Source organism: Rana temporaria, chromosome 9 (assembly GCF_905171775.1).
Source record: "Rana temporaria chromosome 9, aRanTem1.1, whole genome shotgun sequence".
NCBI classification, from domain to species: Eukaryota; Metazoa; Chordata; class Amphibia; order Anura; family Ranidae; genus Rana; species Rana temporaria.
Window position 1 is genome coordinate 182,917,236 of NC_053497.1, and position 20,860 is coordinate 182,938,095.

The following is a 20,860-nucleotide window of genomic DNA, read 5'->3' on the forward strand; positions in this document are numbered from 1 at the left end:
AATAGGGGGGTCATAGACCAAAATAGAAGCATGCTAGAGGATCTTACTCCTTCGCCACTTTATCCAGAACCAAAAATAAAGCTTTGGCATAGATGGGCTTTGGGTCAGTTGTCGCCAGTTCTTGAGGGCCTCTTTGAGCTTCGCTGTAATTATCCCAAGCATATGTGAGTGTGCCGTGAAAATGACTTCCTATCTAATACAAGCTGCACCAGTCAACTTTTCGACATAAAACATATTCAAATTATTTGCAGAAATAATTGCAGGCCGTTGGAAGTATTCACCCCCAGATGTTCACTTTCCTCTCTAACAATGACCAGGTGAGACAAATGGCCTTTCTTTTAGAAATACCCCCCCCCCCCCGCTGTTTGCTAAGGGCCGCTCCGATGGGCCAGGAAGTTGGTACTTAGGCCATCGATTATTCACATGTGTTCTGCAGAGGACTCTGAGAGATGCATAAGGCTCCTGAAAACCCACCAGTGACTACAGGCCGGCTGGCTGGTGGGGGCCAAGAGGGCAACAAAGCCTTTGAAGTGGATGATCCATCACTGAGGGTCTTAATCCGTGTACACAAAACATTCATTAAAGGCTTGTTGCCAGGAGGAGCATTGGGCGGCCCCCACATACTAAGTGAAACAAGACTTTTGTAGGATTTCGTTTGATCAAACTTTGCACTTCAACCGTATAAAAGCAACCGAAAAGGTTTTGTAGTTTTTATTCTCACCGGGCCGATCCGAACGTAAGACTAAAGCAGACCTTCACTCGAGTGTTAAATCAAAAGAAACCTGCAAAGCAAGGACTTTTATACTCACCTCCAACACCGGGGCCGGGACAAGGGGGTGGGCAGGAGGGGTGGCTGCCCTGGGCACTGTGGTATCAGGTGAGGTGTTGGGGGGGGGGCACACCACAAGGAGATTTGTGGGGCAGAGGGTAAGAATTGTTCTAGGAGGGGAAATTGTTCTGGGAGGGGGGGTTGTGCTAGGAATGGTGATTTAGGGGGGTTTGTCAGGGACATCCCCCTTCACAAAAATCAGCTTGTGCTGTAACAAATCACAGCACCATGGGCATCCGCTGAAACCTTTTCGGGGGGGGGGGGGGGCGGCTTCGGGAGCGGCGATACACAGTCGCATTTAACGCGGCCAGCTGGCACTGTGAAATAGCTCTTGAGATAATTCAGCTTCACTCCATGCCCATATAAATATAGCCTAGAGAATGTACAGACTCCCCTTCAGCACAGATGGACCCCCCCCTTCAGCACAGACCCCTCCATTCAGCACAGATGGACCCCCCTTCAGCACAGACCCCCCCATTCTGCACAAACCCCTCCATTCAGCACAGACGGACCCCCCCTTCAGCACAGACTCCTCACCATTCTGCACAGCCCCCTTATTCAGCACAGATGGACCCCCCTTCAGCACAGACCCCCCCATTCCACATAGGCCCCTTCATTCAGCACAGACCCCCCCTTCGGCACAGATAAACCCCGTTTAAGCACAGACCCCTCGTTGAGCACAGATGGACTCCCCCTTCAGCACATACCCCCCTTCAGACAGCCCATGGCCGCAAGACTCTTCAACGCCTTCCCGATTTTCCAGGGGGGGTCAATTGCCCCCCTTGCCCTATGGAGCGGACGCCCATGCACAGCACAGTGATTGGACACAAGAGGCAGGATTTATGATTTCTCAAATCACAAGCAGGGGGCGGGATTGTGGTCCTCCAGGGCAGGCATTCCCAGCCAGGACAAGTACTGTCGGCGAGTAAAGCGGTGATATGGCGGCCTTTTTTGGGGGCATCAGATTGGCCTGGGGGGGTGGCTGTGTCAATTTCATTCCGGGACTCTGTACTGTCCTGGAATGAGAGTGCCCGGGACTGACCTGCAAAGCGTGGGCAATCCGGGACATGTGGTCACCCTAGTTGTGAGGGGGGAAGAGGACTTCTGCTTGGAGGGGGGATTTGGGGGTCTGTGCTAAAAAAAGGTGATATGCTAGAGGGAGGAGGGGAATTGTTCTAGGAGGGGAAATCTGTAGGGATGAATGCAGGGTATTTGTGCTAGGAGGGCAAATGGGGGGGGGGTTGTGCTAGGAGGGCAAATGGGGGGGTTGTACTAGGAGGGGAGATGGGGGGATTTGTGCTGGGAGGGGGGATTTGGGGGGGGTCTGTGCTAAAAAAGGTGAAATGCTAGAGGGAGGAGGGGTATTTGTGCTAGGAGGGGAAATGGGGGGGTTGTACTAGGAGGGGGGATAGGGGGATTTGTGCTGGGATGGGGGATATGAGGCCAACTCAACATTGAACCCTACGAACTAAGACTGCTTTTGGTAGTATAGTGTCTGTATACACCTTTGAGAATAATCGCGTCGATCTCCACACAAAGCGGCGCGATACCTGCGCAATCCGGGGGGGGACAGACGCCGCCGCCGCCTGTCTAGGAATTCTGTCTCTCAGATCACACACCTGCCCCCGCATGCTCCACCGATAACCACTATGGGGGCTGCCGGGTCCCGGAGCCGAGGGCCCAACCTCTATATACCGTCAGCTGAGCAGCACCTGGAAAATGTTCTTTTCTTCTTCTCTATGAAGCTCCACCTGTAGAGTTTCGACGTTCCGCAGACATGAAAGGACGGGATATTTACGTTCCTGGAGGTGATGATGCTGAAGACAGATCGGGATTAGCCGGGATGGGAGGGGATGTCAGATGTCGGGTGAAGGTTACTTGTCGGGAGATTTCTCCTTTGAAGGTTTCCCTTCATATGACGGCTCTCGGCGGGGGGGGGGGGATGTCTTTTTTCTGCAGCTACACGAAGGAGACTCTGATGAGTTCTGAGGGAGATAAATCACCTTATGTGCCGCCTTTCAAGAGGGTTCCCCCCCCCCCGAAGGTTTCGTCCTGTTACGAATTACCGCCGTGCTTCTTTACATCAAATGGCGCCATTAATCTTCGCCGTGTAGGAGAGCGGCGAAACTGCGACATTGTATCGCTGCGTAATCGTAGGCAACGCCTGCGTTTTAATTGTCGGTGTCGGATTGAGGGCCCGTCTAGATAATTATTCCGCATAACATCAGATAAGATCCATTATTTCGTCATGCAGCGGTGCAGCACCGCTTTGGCTCATTGGAGTGCCGTTCCAAATCAATGCAGAATTATACTGTATGGGCGGCACTGATGAGTAGGCACTGATAGGTGACACTGATGGGCACTGAAAAGCAGCACTGACTGGCATCACTGATGGGCACTGATTGGTGTCACTGATGGGCACTGCTAGGGCACACCTCCGCGACAAAACGCCCGACGCTCGTGCCGCTGGAGGGGAGAATTCCCATTGCTGTCTATGGAGATATTTCACATCTCATAGACGCCGCACGGCATTGGCGTTCGGCCATACAAAGCAATGGGAAGGCTTTGTGAAAAAAAAAAAAAAAGTTACACACTCGCGGCAAAATACGCCGCGTACGCGGCGTATCTTGTCGCGGAGGTGTGAATGCAGCCTTACTGTCATCAGGGCATTGATTACCTGCCCTGGTCTCCCCTGCAAGGAGATGCCGCTGATCCATAAACGGCACTTCCGCATTTACACGTGACCGGCTGTGATTGGACACAGCCGATCACATGGTTCAAGAGCTGCGTCATCAGCTTTTTACCAAAATCGAGGTCGCGGCGTGTCCCTTTCAACGCGGCGCGGTCACGATCACTGCCCTGCGCACCCCTACAGGTGCGGGGGTGTGGCCGTTCTGGGGCGCCGTCAGGTTGCCACTGTTGTCACTAAAAAAAGTCTTTGCTGGAGGGACAATGTCACTTTCCTGCACTGGGGATGTCTCTTTACTGGAGGGGGCATGTTTCTTTGCTGCACTGGGGATGTCTCTTTACTGTAGGGGAATGTCTCTTTGCTGCACTGGGGATGTCTCTTTGCTGCACTGGGGATGTCTCTTTGCTGGAGGGGGCATATCTCTTTCCTGCACTGGGGATGTCTCTTTGCTGCACTGGGGATGTCTCTTTGCTGGAGGGGGCATATCTCTTTCCTGCACTGGGGATGTCTCTTTGCTGGAGGGGGCATATCTCTTTGCTGCACTGGGAATGTGTCTCTTTGCTGGAGGGGGCATGTTTCTTTGCTGCACTGGGGATGTCTCTTTACTGGAGGGGAATGTCTCTTTGCTGGAGGGGGCATATCTCTTTGCAGCACTGCGGATGTCTCTTTGCTGCACTGTCCCTTTGCTGGACTGGGGATGTCTCTTTGCTGCACTGGGGATGTCTCTTTACTGCACTGGGGATGTCTTTTTGCTGCACTGGGGATGTCTCTTTGCTGGAGGGGGCATGTTTCTTTGCTGCACTGGGGATGTCACTTTGCTGGAGTGGGCATCTCTTTCCTCTACTGGGGATGTCTCTTTTCTGCACTGTGGATGTCTCTTTGCTGGAGGGGGCATATCTCTTTCCTGCACTGGGGATGTCTCTTTACTGGAGGGGAATGTCTCTTTGCAGCACTGGGGATGTCTATTTGCTGCACTGTCCCTTTACTGGACTGGGGATGTCTCTTTGCTGGAGGGGGCAAATCTCTTTGCTGCACTGGGGATGTCTCTTTACTGGAGGGGGCAAATCTCTTTCCTGCACTGGGGATGTCTCTTTACTGGAGGGGAATGTCTCTTTGCTGCACTGGGGGATGTCTCTTTGCTGGAGGGGGCATGTTTCTTTGCTGCACTGGGGGTGTCTCTTTGCTGCACTGTACCTTTGCTGCACTGGGGATGTCTCTTTGCTTAATTTGTGGAAATATCCATTTGCTGAAATTATGGAAATGTCTCTCTGCTAGATTGGGATGTCTCTTTGCTTTATGGAAATATCTCTTTTGAATATAATGGGATGTCTCTGCTGGATTAGGCTGTCTCTTTACTATATGGGGGATGTCTCTTTGCTTCAATTAAATATCTCTTTTCTCTTTGCTTTATGGAAATGTCTCTGCTGGGCGTGATTTTTTTTTTTGGGGGGGGGGGGGGATGCAGAGTTTCATTCTTGGACCCAGGCAGCACAATGTCTTAGGCCAGCCCTGCAAACAAAATCAGACCCCCCTCCCCCAGCAGCATCAGTAGACCCCCTCCCCCCCAGCACCCCTAGCCATTACATACATTCAGCCTTTCCCTGCGTTCAAATCCGATCATCGGAGGAGAAGATTTAGGAAACTCCCCAGCAACATAAGTTTCCCTCAGTGACGATAGATCCCCCCCACCAGCGACAATAGATCTCCCACCAGCGACAATAGATCCCCCACCAGCAACAATAGATCCCCCACCAGCAACATAAGCTTCCCTCAGCGACAATAGATCCCCCACCAGCAACAATAGATCCCCCACCAGCAAACAATAGGAGGAGAGAAGATTTTAGGAAAGTTTTCCTCTTTCCAATTAAAAGAAAAGAAGTTACAATGTTGCAGTCTGATCTCTGGGGGAGGAGAGACGGGGAAAACGCTTCTTTCTGCACTTCGGGGGGGGGAACCCGTCCGGAACGCGGCGCTCGGCGAAGGATGGGGACGAAGAATAGCCGAATAGAAGGGGATTTGTTTGTCGCGGGGGGGGGGGTAACAACACAAAGCCGGCCGTCACCGCGGCCAATCAAAGGCGTGATTTACTGCGGCAGGAAACGAAGAGGTGACCTCTGTCCCAGAGAAAGGTATTCATACAACGAGCCTCCGCCGCCGCCTGGAATTCAGGTTTTTCTGGCGCGGATTGCGGCCAATTAAAGGAAGAAAAGGAGGAAACAAAGCGAGCGCGGGACGTTTGCCGAGTCGTTAGCAGTAAATAAATGTTGAAATATTAATAGGAGACAAATTCGGGAGGACGGGGGGGGGGGGGGCGCCGCGGGGGGGGAACAAAGAGACGCACTTTTCTAATGATAATTAGGTTGCCCCCGCGCAGACCACCGCTGGCGGCTTCCTAGAGACCGCCGCTGGCCGGGAGCCACAATCTGTGCCGGGACTCGGCAAATTCCTGGACAGCTCCAGAGGAATGCGGCAGCAAAAAAAAAAAAAAGAGCGCCGGGCCCCGCAACAGTTCACCAATTAATAAAAGATAACTTTTAATCTGCTTATATTTGGCTTCCCTGGTTCCTCTCTCCTCATTCTTTTTCATTACAGACCTTATTTTAGACACTGTGATGTCATCACTGGGTCCCTGTGCTTCTCTATGCAATGCAGGCAGATCATGGCTGGTGGGAGGGGCTGGTGGGAGGGGCCGGCAGGGGCTGTACACAGCTTCCTGAAAACATCACAATTCCCTGGCCTCAGTACTGCTGGAGTTAATAGCATGGTGCTATGAGTAAGGCTGTGTAGCCAAAACCCGTTGGCCTGTGTTGTGCTGTATACCCTCCATGTAGTTATTAGCATGGCTCTATAAGTAAATCCTTTGCTAACTACAATCTGGGTATACAGGCCAATCGGTTTTAGGCTACACAGCCTTATTCATAGCATGCCGATATGAATAAGACTGTGTAGCTGAAACCCGTTGGCCTGTTGTGCTGTATGCCCAAGATGTAGTTAATGGCATGCCGTTATGACTAAGGCTGTGTAGCTGAAACCCGTTGGCCTGTTGTGCTGTATACCCACCATGTAGTTAATAGCATGGCTCTATAAGTAAAGCCAGCAACCAGGTATCCTCCACAAGTATAAATCCTTTGCTAACTACAATCTGGGTATATAGGCGAATGGGTTTCAGCTACACAGCCTTATTCATAGCATGCCCCTCATAATGGGCACAGCGGGTGTACAGACCCGGGAACTCGGCACAGGGATGGTGGGAACCCCTCATACTGGGGCACAGCGGGTGTACAGACCCGGGAACTCAGCACAGGGATGGTGGGAACCCCTCATAATGGGCACAGCGGGTGTACAGACCCGGGAACTCAGCACAGGGATGGTGGGAACCCCTCATAATGGGCACAGCGGGTGTACAGACCCGGGAACTCGGCACAGGGATGGTGGGAACCCCTCATAATGGGCACAGCGGGTGTACAGACCCGGGGACTCAGCACAGGGATGGTGGGAACTCCTCATAATGGGCACAGCGGGTGTACAGACCCGGGAACTCAGCACAGGGATGGTGGGAACCCCTCATAATGGGCACAGCGGGTCTACAGACCCAGGAACTCAGCACAGGGATGGTGGGAACCCTTCATAATGGGCACAGCGGGGGTGTACAGACCCGGGAACTCAGCACAGGGATGGTGGGAACCCCTCATAATGGGCACAGCGGGTGTACAGACCCGGGAACTCAGCACAGGGGTGGTGAGAACCCCTCATAATGGGGCACAGCGGGTGTACAGACCCGGGAACTCAGCACAGGGATGGTGGGAACTCCTCATAATGGGCACAGCGGGGGTGTACAGACCCGGGAACTCAGCACAGGGATGGTGGGAAATCCTCATAATGGGCACAGCGGGTGTACAGACCCGGGAACTCAGCACAGGGATGGTGGGAACCGCTCATAATGGGCACAGCGGGTGTACAGACCTGGGAACTCAGCACAGGGATGGTGGGAACCGCTCATAATGGGCACAGCGGGTGTACAGACCTGGGAACTCAGCACAGGGATGGTGGGAACCCCTCATAGCGGGCACAGCGGGGGTGTACAGACCCGGGAACTCAGCACAGGGATGGTGGGAACCCCTCATAGCGGGCACAGCGGGTGTACAGACCCGGGATGGTGCTTCGCTGTAATCCATGAAGATACAAGGTCTAAGCTGTATGTAATTAATGTTGGCTCCTGCGCTTAATTCGATTATCTCCCAGATTATGACTTGCCCCCCCTGTACCCTCTGCCCCTCCCCCCCTGCCCCCCTCATACCAGAGGAGCTGAGATCCTTTATCCCCCACTGACGGTGGGATTGTCCCTTCAATGTTCTTCTTGAATAGGAATCTCCATGGAGAAGAGGAGACATCTGTAGCAGAACATATGTGGGCAGATTATGAATGGCGTCGCACACAATGGCGCGCTCGGCATTGATAGGCTGCGTGCCGGGAAAGGTTGTGATCCCCATCACTCAGAGAGCCGCGCCGACAGATGATTCCGAATTGTCAGATCCTCTCCTCCAATCTGTCAGTGAGATTCATCAAAAGGGGAAGATAGGAAGGACAATGGCGGGTCTCATGTTATCAGAGACGCATATGGCGACGTGCGATGTCGATGTGTGCGATGATCACGTAGAACAATGGCAGCCTGCCCACGCGGCACGGCTTACGTTTTCCAAGAATATCAACCAGCAGCTCCAAAAAACACACAGGTCTCTCGGGAGAAGAGACTAAGGCGCCGTCCACACCGCTGCGACTTCTTATGCGATTTGACAGTTTAAAGTCGCGTGACAAGTCGCACCCTATTTTGTGCCGATGGAACCGTTCAAATTGGTGCCACTCCGACTCGATAAAAGGTTCCTGCACAATTTTTGGTGTTTTTCACATCCGACTTGCGTGAAATCGCACAGATGTCGGCAAGCCGCACAAGAAATAGCACTACAAATCGCGTTGAAGTAGCGTGATTTTCAAAGCCGCATTCGCCGTGAAACAGGGATTGGGGCTTGTGGTTGGCGGCAGGGCAAAAGCATAACCAGAACCTTCATGGGCCCCATTTCAAGAAACCATGAAGGGCCCCGCCCCCTGACCGCTGGGGCCTTTTCCGCCTGGTCCCTCTGAGCCTGTGGCCCTTCCTTCTGGGCCCATGGGCCCTTCGCGCTGATCCTTGGGCTCCTTTACTCCACGCAAGTCACAAGAACATCACAAGCAAGTTGCAAAGCAAATCGCACAACTTCTAGCAGCAGGACCCTTTCACATGGTCTGCAGTGGCCTATATCCTGCCATCTTGATGGGGCCTCCTGGCCTACTTCCTGCCATCTTGATGGGGCCTCCTGGCCTACTTCCTGCCATCTTGGGGGGGGGCCTTCTGGCCTACTTGCTGCCATCTTGGGGGGGGCCTTCTGGCCTACTTGCTGCCGTCTTGGGGGGGCCTCTTGGCCTACTTCCTGCCATCTTGGGGGGGCCTCCTGGCCTATTTCCTGCCATCTTGATAGGGCCTCCTGACCTACTTCCTGCCATCTTGATGGGGCCTCCTGGCCTACTTCCTGCCATCTTGATGGGGCCTCCTGGCCTACTTCCTGCCGTCTTTTGGGGGCCTCCTTCGTGCCGTCTTGATAGGGCCTCCTGGCCTACTTCCTACCATCTTGATAGGGCCTCCTGGCCTACTTCCTGCCATCTTGATGGGGCCTCCTGGCCTATTTCCTGCCGTCTTGGGGGGCCTCCTGGCCTACTTCCTACCATCTTGATGGGGCCTCCTGGCCTACTTCCTGCCATCTTGATGGGGCCTCCTGGCCTACTTCCTGCCACCTTGATAAGGCCTCCTGGCCTACTTCCTGCCATCTTGTGGTGACCCCCCCTAGGGTTGCCACCTGTTATTTAAGCCAAACCCCGAAACACTATGGGTGCCCCAAGGAGAGTAGCAATGTAGTGCAGCAAAATGTGGGTGTGGCCAAATTGCTTTTGCTGACATCATCGCCATGCCCCCCCCAGTGATGCAGAATCTGCTCCCCGACAGCTGGCCGCAGCTCCTAGATGGCAACAGATATGTGTGTGACTATCTCGGTTACTTGGGGAGCCAGGTAGAACGACTCCCGTATCTGCGTTTCGTCTGTTTTTTCTGGAGTTCAGCTTTCAATCCAGAAGAAGACTTCTCATGTTTACTAATTAATCGGGGGGGGGGGAGAATCCACTTAAAGAAGGCGGCCCGGAGCCAAACGACCGTTCTAATGAGGAGCCAAGCGTGGGAAAGCTCCGTATTTCAGGTCTGTATCTATATAAAGAAGAATCATTCCAGAACTGGAAGGTTCGAATGAAGAAGATCCTCCAAATTTTCTTGTAGGAATCCATCTGTGGCTACATCTGGTAACAATATGTCAGAAATGTGTTGCGTGTTTAATTGTTCCTAAGTATGTCACGCGCTTCAAAGAGCTCGGCCCTTGTTCTGTTCAGGAATTGTGTTGTCCGCAAAGCGCTACGAAACATCAACAGCGACGCGGCTGTCAGTCTACGGGGCTCTGCCGGGATTAAAATACTCCTCGGTATTATCCCTCTTTAGGCAGGTTTTAGGCACAATGAACTTGAATGAGGCTTGTAATCCCTTTAGAGATCGGAATGTCGCTGAATTCCCTTCCGAAATCCTTCAGAAGGAGAAGTAAACTGGGTGAGTCTGTCCAGTAAAAAGCAACGGGTGCGGAAGGGCAACTGCGGGCCAAATCCATATTTGCAACAAAAAGGGAACTATGGGATATAATGCAGAGGAAGAATTTATAATGGTTCTTCGGCTTTGGGTAAAGGAATCGTAAGTGACAACATCATAAGGGCACAAAGGTCTTCACTTGTTGAAGGGAGGATCTATTGGAGGTGGGATATACATAGAGGTCTTCATTCTGTTGGAAGTAGGTCTTTACTCTGTCGGTGGTAAGATCTAAAAGGTCTTCATTCCATTGGAGATGGAATCCTAAGAACTATTCACTCCGTTGGAGGTGGGATCTAAGAAGTCTTCACTCCATTGGAGATGGGATTTAATAGGTCTTTACTCTGTTGAAAGTGGGATCTAAGAAGTTTTAACTCCATTGGAGGTGGGATCTAAGGGGTCTTCACTTAATTAGAAATATAATCTAAGAGGTCTACACTCCATGAACTAAGAAGTCTTCACCCAGTTGGAGGTGGGATCCAGGAGGTCTTCACTTCAATTGAGGTGAAAGCTAAGAAGTCTTTACTCCCTTTGAAGTAGGATCTAAGAGGTCCTCACTCAATTAGAAATTAGATCTAAGGGGTCTTCACCCATCAGAGGTGGGATCTAAGAAGTCTTCACTCCATTGGAGGTGGGATGTAAGAGGTCCTGACTCAATTAGAAATAGTATCTAGAAGTCTTCACTCCATTAACAATGGGATCTAAGAAGTCTTCACTTAGTTGGAGGTGGGATCCAAGAGGTCTTCACTTCAATGGAGGTGAAAACTAATAAATCTTCACTTCCATGGTGAAGAGGTCTTCATTTTAATGGAGGTGAAAACTAATAAGTCTTCACTTCTAAGAGGCCCTCACTCAATTAGGAATAGGATCTTAGAGGCCTTCATCCATCAGACGTAGGATCTAAGAACTCTTCACTCCGTTAGCGGGGGGCTCTAAGAAATCTTCACTCAGTTGGAGGTGGGATCCAAGAGGTCCAAGAGGTAGGGGTCTAAGAAGTCTGCACTCCATTTGAGGTGGGATCTTAGAGGTCTTCACTCAATTAGAAATAGGATCTAAGAGGTCTTCACTCCATTAACAGTGGGAACTAAGAAGTCTTCACCCTGTTGGAGGTGGGATCCAAGAGGTCTTCACTTCAATGGAGGTGAAAGCTAAGAAGTCTTCACTCCCTTGGAAGTGGGATCTAAGAAGTCTTCACTCCTTTGGAGGTGGGATCTAAGAGGTCCTCACTCAATTAGAAATTCTATCTAAGAGGTCTTCACCCATCAGAGGTGGGATCTAAGAAGTCTGCACTCCATTGGAGGTGGGATCTAAGAGGTCCTCACTCAATTAGAAATAAGATCTAAGTGGTCTTCACTCAATTAGAAATCGGATCTAAGAGGTCTTCACTCCATTAACGGTGGGATCTAAGAAGTCTTCACTCAGTTGGAGGTGGGATCCAAGAGGTCTTCACTTCAATGGAGGTGAAAGCTAATAAGTCTTCACTTCCTTGGAGGTGGGATCTAAGAGGCCCTCACTCAATTAGGAATACGATCTAAGAGGCCTTCATCAATCAGAGGTGGGATCTAAGAACTCTTCACTCTGTTAGCGGTGGGATCTAAGAAGTCTTCACTTCAGTTGGAAGTGGGATCCTAGAGTTCTTAATTCCAATGGAGGTGAAATCTAAAAGTCTTAACTCCCTTGGAGGTGGGATCCAAGAGGTCCTCCCTTCATTGGAGGTGGGATCCAAGAGGTCTTCACTCAATCAGAAATTAGATCTAAGAGGTCTTCACTCTGACTGTGGTTTGATCTAAGATACTTTCACTCTGTTAAAGGTGGGGTCCAAGAGGTCTTCACTCCACTAGAGATTAGATCTAACAGCCAGGTCCTCACTTCATTAAAGGTACGATCCAAGATGTCCTCACTTCATTAGAAACAGGATCTAAGAGGTTTTCACTCCATTGGATGTGGTATCCAAGAGGTCTTCACTGTGCCAGAGGTGAGAGGTTTAGAGTTTAGAGCAGGGGTCTCCAAACTGTGGCCCGGGGGCCGAATGCGGCCCTTTGCTAGCCTTCACCCGGCCCTTGGGGCACTATTACTCCCAATGACATGGGGCACTATTCCTCCCACTGACGCCTACAATGGGGCACTATTTCCTCCACCAATACCAATGATGGGGCACTACTCCCCCCTTCTACTGACCACCAACACTGAGGCTGTGTTTGTTCTTACTGATGCTCGCCCCAGGGCATTTTCTACCCACACTGGCCAGGGTCTGGCCCCATAAAGTCTAAAGGACAGTAAACTGGCCCTTTTTTTTGAAAAGTTTGGAGACCCTTGGTTTAGAGGTTCAGTCTGTGTGCTACGCAGGGTGACCATGCTGCAGTCCAATCATTGCAGGCCATGCAGTTTTGTCACCCTTGGGGAGAAAGGTGAAAGTCATCGGTAGGATCACCAGGTATTTAAATCGGCGAAACTGCACCAAATTAAGAATTCTTTATTGTAGCATGCTTTCTTTTTTAAATGATTGGTGGGCTTGTAAAAAATGTTTTACATGTAGGTAGAGTTGTTCTCTAATTGTATGTATAAAGTATAGCGCCATCGTATTACATAGTGTTTTATTGTAGAGTATACAGTGTAGCGACACTCAAAACAAACCTTAAAAAAAGGGTATTTATGTGTTCATAAGACTCAGTATGGATGTTCCTCCTTCTACCATAGAGTATCGTACTGCAGAGAGGAGAGACAGGACGGCTCCTCGAAGTATCAGGAGGATAGAATGTGTTGAGAGTAGAAGAGATCATTAGAAAGAAGTCTTTTCTCCTCGTTCTCATTAATGCACTTCGACCGATTCAAGTTACTTTCACGCCAGCAGATTCACTCACACAGACATGTAATCTCCATTAGAGGGACGCCTTCGGGGGCAACGTTCCCGAGTCCAATCTTCCAAACCTCAGACCCAGATGAGCCCTGCGGTTTAGACAAGCTGCTTCTTGGGTTTCATTATGAGAAAAGTCAACCGCCGGCAGAGACCGTTTTCTAGGACTGAAGATGGTTTCCAGAAATCAGAAGAAGGCTGGGAACGCTCCTCGTGTTTTCCTCATCGTGTTTTATAATAAATGGGAAGGGAAACAGATTGGAGACCAAAAAAAACATTGATTGATCAAAATATTAGAAAATGTTGACTTAGCTGAGCAAATTAAGAATAAGATGTGTTAATTTTCAAGCTGAAATTTTATTTTTATTTCTTTTTTCTTTTATTTAAATCCATAAATTGTCATTTCTAAAAATGTGATCCAGAACTGATCTTCTCCCGGGTTGAATGACGTCCATCATTCTTTATTTTATTTTATATATCTATATATATTATCTTTTTATTGATATCATTTATACAAGTTAAACAACATTATTACAAAATATCCTCTCCCGTTCCCCCCCATTTCCCCTAATACTCCAACATGTAGTCGGGAGATTTTTTTAAACTCTAGCGACTTCCCCCATATATTGTTACCGTATATACTCGAGTATAAGCCGACCCGAATATAAGGCGAGGCACCTAATTTTACCACAAAAAACTGGGAAAACGTATTGACTCGAGTGAAAGCCTAGGGTGTCCATCTGCATGCCTCACTGTGTCCATGCCTCCCTGTGCCCATGCCTCACTGTGTCCATGTGCATGCCTCACTGTGTCCATGCCTCACTGTGTCCATGCCTCACTGGGCCCATGACTAGACTGACGTTTAACATGAGAGTCTATGGAAGGGGTGCCCGGGTTTGAAAAATCGGTGCTCCCCGGCCGTAGGTCCCCTAGACAAAAAACTTTGCACACTTATAGAGGAGATGTGGGGCTGTGTCCATGCCTCACTGTGTCCATGTGCATGCCTCACTGTGCCCATGCCTCACTGTGCCCATGCCTCACTGTGCCCATGACTAGACTGACGTTTAACATGGGAGTCTATGGAAGGGGTGCCCGGGTTTGAAAAATCGGTGCTCCCCAGCTGTAGGTCTTCTAGACAACAAACTTTGCACACTTGTAGAGGAGAAATGTGGCTGCACGTGTGCCAAGTTCTGGGTCCAAGGGACCTACAACCGGCCAGTACCGGCTCCCCAAATTCACCAGAGAAGTTAATGTTTAACATGGGAGTCTATGGAAGGGGTGCCCGGCTTTGAAAAATCGGTGCTCCCCGGCCGTAGGTCTTCTAGAGGAAGACACTTATAGAGGAGATGTGGGGCTGTGTCCATGCCTCACTGTGTCACTGTGTCCATGTGCATGCCTCACTGTGCCTCACTGTGTCCATGTGCACGCCTCACTTTGCCCATGCCTCACTGTGTCCATGCCTCTCTGTGCCCATGCCTCACTGTGCCCATGACTAGACTGACGTTTAACATGGGAGTCTATGGAAGGGGTGCCCGGCTTTGAAAAATCGGTGCTCCCCAGCCGTAGGTCCCCCGGACAACAAACTTTGCACACTTGTAGAGGAAGAGTGGGGCTACATGTGTTTGGGATCCATGGGACCTACGGCCGGCTGGTACCGGGTCCCCAAAGTCCGGGAGATCAGGCACAAAAAGGTAACTCGAGTATAAGCAGATTTGCTGAAAAACTCGGCTTATACTCGAGTATTTACGGTAAATAAAAACAAATTTTGGAAGTAACGAAATTTTATTTTTCGGACGAAAACGAAATTCCGGAAAACAAAATATTTCAGTGTGCACATGTCTAGAAGGTAGTAGTTCACCAAAAACAGGTCCATCCAAGCGTTTCAGAGGAACTGTCTCCCCTTTTCCTCAGGGCTGAGGAGTAGATGTGATGGGAACAAACTTGGAAACATGGAAGTAGTTGGAACAGCAATGTGGCTGAGAACGAGGGGCCGGTTATAACTGTTCAAATTCTAAAGATCGTACAGAATGGTGAACTTAGACAGACATCAAGCATGCGCCAAGGAAAAGCTGACCCTTATTCAGACTCTGACAAAGGAAGTCTAACCACGAAAGCAGCAATGGCACATTTGGCTGCATATTAATAATCAGAGAATGTAACATGCTGCTGACCAGAAATGATACATTGTTATTTTTGATATCTGAAGATAGTATTATACTGTATGTTGCTACATCGCTGAGAGTACTAATTATTATATGATACACTAACGACCTCCTCTTCCCCGCAGCTCCGCTAGCTGAAGGCTCGGAAAGGAAGGATGAAGAGCAGAATATTCGCACCCTCGTAAGTTCGAACAAGAACACGCGCCACGTGCCTCAGCGTTCAGGAGCCTTAAGGAAACTCCGGCGCCAGAGACCACGCCTCTCTCACAAGGGGCCAATGCCCTTCTAGGAAAGGTAAGACTCGGAGACGGCTCTGTCAGGGGTGGGCAGGAGGGGAAGCTGCCCCCCGGGCACGGTGGTATCATGTGAGGTGGGGGGGGGCACTAAAAGGAGAATGGGGGGAGGGCATTTGTGTTAGGAGGGGCAGCAGGGCATAAGAAATGCTCTAGGAGGGGAAATTTGGGGAAGTGTATTAGGAGTGGTGAATTAAAGGGAATTTCTGTCGGGGGGAGTTGAAGAAGATTTTTGCCTCGGAGAGGGAATTTTGAGGAGTTTGTGCCAGAAATGCAATATGGCGGCGGTGGTGGGGGGTATTTTTGTTAGGAGGTAAAAAAAAATTGGAGGGGAGGGGGGATTTGTACTAGGATGGGGGAGGACTTATGCTGGGGGAGGCATGGAGTGGGGAAAGAGGATTTGTGCTCAGAGGGGAAATTTAACGGGTAGTATTTGTATTAGGAGGGGGAATTTTTTGTGGAGGGGGGGGTGGATTTGTACTGGAGCCATATGGGAACTGAGAGGATTTGTGCTGGCTGGGAGGTCGGGGGGGTGGTCAAAGATTTTTGCTGGGAAGGGTAATTTCAGCAGGGGGTATCTATGCTTAGAGGGGGGTAAATATGCAGATTGGTGCTGCATTTTTTTTTGGGGGGGGGGGCGGTGGTCTGTGCAGTTCGGCATGTTCGCCCTGGGCTTTAGGTGACCTTGTACCGGCACTGGGCTTTGTACTGCATTCTTCCACAACATTCATGTATAATTCATACATAAAGCATACAGCAGCGGAAGGCCAGCGGAGGGGAGAGGAGGAGAAGCCGTCAGGGCTGCTGAAGAGGCACAAGGGGGATCAGGGGGAAGGGGATTATCTACAGGATTGGTGCATAGGGGGGGCATTTACTGGAACAGATCCCCTGTAGTACCCCCTGCAGCAGCTGAAATCTGGTGGAAGGAAGAGGAGAAGAAGCCAGCAGCACTACGAGAAAGGGGGGTGGAATACATACAGGGGGACTGGGCAGCAGGGGGAAGGGGGAATCCGATCATGAACAGAAGGGGGGATCAGTGCAGCGGGAAGCAGTTACAGAAGCCTATCCCCTGTATGGCTCTCCCTGCAGCAGCTGAAGGCCAGTGAAAGGGAGAGGAGAGAGGAGAAGCCATCAGGGCTGCTGGAGAGGCACAAAGGGCATCAGGGGAAAGGGGATTATCTACAGGATTGGTGCATAGGGGGGGAATTTACTGGAACAGATCCCCTGTAGCACCCCCCTGCAGCAGCTGAAATCTGGTGGAAGGGAGAGGAGATGAAGCCAGCACCGCTATGAGGAAGGTGGGGAATACATACAGGGGGGACTGGGCAGCAGGGGGATCTGATCATGGACAGAAGGGGGTGAGCAGTGCAGGGGAAAGCAATTACAGGAAACAACCCCCTGTATGGCTCTCCCTGCAGCAGCTGAAAGCAGGCTTCTCCTCTTTTCCCTCCTGCTGACTTTCAGCTGCTGCAGGGAGAGCCATACAGGGGGTTGGTTCCTATAATTGCCTCTCACTGCACGGATCACCCCCTCCTATCAATGAGCGGATTCCCCCTTCTTCTCGGGGGCCCCCCTATATGCACCCCCTATCTTCCTCGTAAACTCCCCCCTTTTCATGACCCTGCTGCCCAGGCCCCCCTGCTGAACCGATGGGGCTCGGGCCCTGTACAGGACTGGTGGTAGACCTGTAATATAGGATGTAATTGCATAACCCGGAGTATAACGAGGGGGCATCACCATATAGCTTGAAAAGCAGTTGGCCAAGCAGAGAAAGCAAATATCAAATCCAGCAATATACTGTTACAGCAACGGCATGTCTGCAGACGTGAGGCCAGAAGACTATAAAACGTCTAAATTTAAACCCTTAAGTCCGTTCCATATCAAAGCTATCTCCTTTCTGTATGAAAAACATGTCTTATTAACCCTTTGCAATCTCTTTCCTTCCAGATGGTTCGCCAAGAGACTCTCTCTGAAATGATCTGGTTTGTTTGGCCCTGGACCCCTTGGGTGAGACGAAAAGGTTCCAAAAGGAAAAAAAAATTCCTAGCCTCCCGCCTCGTGCCTCTCGGATCTGTCTGCGTCTGGATGCCTTTCCCGTCTGAGGGATTTGGGGACACTACTTGGGAGAGGATTATCTGACCCTGTCCTGGACAGCACAAGTCTGGCTGCAGCTTAAATTTGGCCTTTGTTCCCTCAGGAAAGCTTGTTTTAATTACTACTGGATCAAGACTTATAATGGTTATTGCCCCTAAGGTCTACCTTACCACTTTATTCATCTTGAGGAAACTGCATAGAATTGCATTAGTCAAAAGCCATCGACATTCACTTTTTTGGGTTGTGTCCATTTTACTCTACGATATTTCTTCCATCTCCAAGTCAACTTGACTCACTGACATAGTCGGAGTCTACCTGGTGGTGTTTCCGTCAACTTCGGGCTGAATTGGCCCTACCAATTTTCACCCCCCCAATATGTTTCGACCATCGGCTTGCTCCTCAAAACATCCTTCAAACTAGATAAATGAACTTTTCTTCAAATTTAATACACAATATTTCTTCCATCTCCAAGTCAACTTGACTCACTGACATAGTCGGAGTCTACCTGGTGCTGTGTCCATCAACTTCGGACTGAATTGGCCCCACCAGCTTTCACCCCTCCAATATGTTTCGTCCATAGGCTTGCTCCTCAAAACGTCCTTCAAACCAGATAAATGAACTTTTCTTCAAAATGTAATACACGGACAAGAACGATCTTTATGAACTTTGTACAAATTTTCGAAAAGGTTCTTTATTAACAAACCACCATTGGCCATTGGCCTTGAGAACGCAAAGGCCTCAAAGTCTACCTTACCACTTTGTTCGCCTTGCCATTGCTGATGTTGAGGAAACTGCATAGATTTGCATGACGTCAAAAGCCATCGACATTCACTTTTTTGGGTTGTGTCCATTTTACTCTACAATGTTTCTTCCATCTCCAAGTCAACTTGACTCACTGACATTGTCCGAGTCTACCTGGTGCTGTGTGCGTCAACTTTGGGCTGAATTGGCCCCACCAACTTTCGCCCCCCCCCAATATGTTTTGTCCATCGGCTTGCTCCTCAAAACATCCTTCAAACCAGATGAATTTACTTTTCTTCAAATTTAATACACAATATTTCGTCCATCTCCAAGTCAACTTGATTCACTGACATAGTCCGCTTCTACCTGGTGGTGTGTCCGTCAACTTCGGGCTGAACTGGCCCAACCAACTTTCCCCCCCCAATATGTTTTGTCCATCGGCTTGCTCCTCAAAACATCCTTCAAACCAGATGAATTTACTTTTCTTCAAATTTAATACACAATATTTCTTCCATCTCCAGGTCAACTTGACTCACTGACATAGTTGGAGTCTACCTGGTGGTGTGTCCATCAACTTCGGACTGAATTGGCCCCACCAACATTCGCCCCACCCCAAAATGTTTCGTCCATCGGCTTGCTCCTCAAAACGTCCTTCAAACCAGATAAATTAACTTTTCTTCAAATTTAATACACAATATTTCTTCCATCTCCAATTCAACTTGACTCACTGACATAGTCCGAGTCTACCTGGTGAAGTGTCCATCAACTTCGGGCTGAATTGGCCCCACCAACTTTCTCCCCCATTATGTTTCGTCCAAACCAGATAAATGAACTTTTCTTCAAAATTTACAACACGGACAAGAACGATCTTTATGAACTTTGTACAAATTTTCTAATAAGGTTCTTTATTACCAAACCACCATTGGCCATTGGCCTAGAGAACGCAAAGGCCTCAAGGTCCGTACAATATTATCTATATATATCGAGTCTTTCATAATAGCACTTTCTAAACTGGGTCATTTAATGAAAAAAAAAAAAAAAAAAAATGATACAAAAAAAAAACAGTATTGTCCCCTTTCCTTCAGACTTTCTTCCCTTCTTTTAAAACAAATGGATTTTTATGTGTATATGTGTATATATAAATATGTGTGTATGTATCTCTGAAAAGAAAAAAATTCTTATTTTTTTTAAATATTAATGGCTGTATTCTATTTATTTTGTGATATTTTAATTTAAAGCGATTGTTAGAGAATTGTTGTTCTTGGGCATTTGCATATTTTACTAAATATATACGAAAAAAAGAAAAAAATTATACTGAACAATTGTTTCTCCTCGCATTATTCATCTGACCAAAAAAAAAACATCTCTATAGTTCTTTAAAAGATATGACGATCCCTAAATGAAATTACAATTCTGAAAATATTCCTACAACTATATATTTTTCAGAGAGAATAGCACTGTTTTTTTAATTTTTTTTTCTGTGATGTAATCGGGAGTTTAACACATCATTATTCATGAAAAAAATAAAATTAAAGTTCAATATTACATTTAAAATTTTCATTTTTTTTCTGTCTGTGTTTTCCCTTATCTGGGCAAATTGGTGGGGGTGTAATCAGAGTGGGAGTATCTGGGGGGTATGATCAGGGTCATTATGGTATCTGGGGGTGTTATCAGAGTGTGGAGGGGGGTATCTGGGGGGGGGTGATCAAATGGGGATATCTGTGATCAGAGTAGGAGTATCTGGGGGTGTGATTAGGGTGGGGGATTTTCAGGGTGGGGGTATCTGAGGGGTCTGATCTGGGTGGGGGGCTATCTGGTGGGTGTGATCAGTGGGAGTATTTGGGGGTGTAATCAGGGTGGGTATCTGGTGGGTGTGATCAGAGTGTGAGTATCTGGGGGTGTGGTCAGGGTGGGATCAGGGTTTGGGTATCTGGGGGTGTGATCAGAGTGGGAGTATCTGGGGGTGTGGTCAGGGTGGGATCAGGGTTTGGGTATCTGGGGGTGTGATCAGAGTGGGAGTATGGGGGGGTGATCAGAGTGGGGGGATATTTGGGGGGGTGATCAGAGTGGGAGTATCTGGGGGTGTGGTCAGGGTGGGATCAGGGTTTGGGTATCTGGGGGTGTGATCAGAGTGGGAGTATCTGGGGGTGTGGTCAGGGTGGGATCAGGGTTTGGGTATCTGGGGGTGTGATCAGAGTGGGGGGTATCTGGGTGTGATCAGGGTGGGGGGTTTACATGAAGTTTACCATAACAAATCAGGAGGTATCAATGTATTCCGGTGACGGCAGCAATGAGATCTGTGCCTGCTGTAGGAGTCTGGTCACCGATGGGTTAATCTCGGTGTGTATTTGGCGTGGGGAATGGATTTACACCTGGGCCTTGACTCTTGTTATCAGCGCGGCGTGGCGGACGTGCGCCCTTGCAGTGAACTCCTTGGCTCCCGGTCACACGGTCCTTGTGTGCCGTTTTATTTCTGTAACTCATAC

General features: G+C 49.3%; 1 long non-coding RNA gene across 1 annotated transcript in view; it reads left to right on the top strand.

Annotated features, from left to right (window-relative positions):
- LOC120914372 overlaps positions 1-19,414 on the top strand; it is a 39,709-nt gene extending 20,295 nt beyond the window's left edge. The window contains exons 2-3 of the long non-coding RNA XR_005743663.1: positions 15,372-15,540; positions 17,487-19,414. This is a non-coding gene — a long non-coding RNA (uncharacterized LOC120914372). The remainder of the gene's footprint in view (positions 1-15,371; positions 15,541-17,486) is intronic.
- Positions 19,415-20,860: the final 1,446 nt, after the last annotated feature.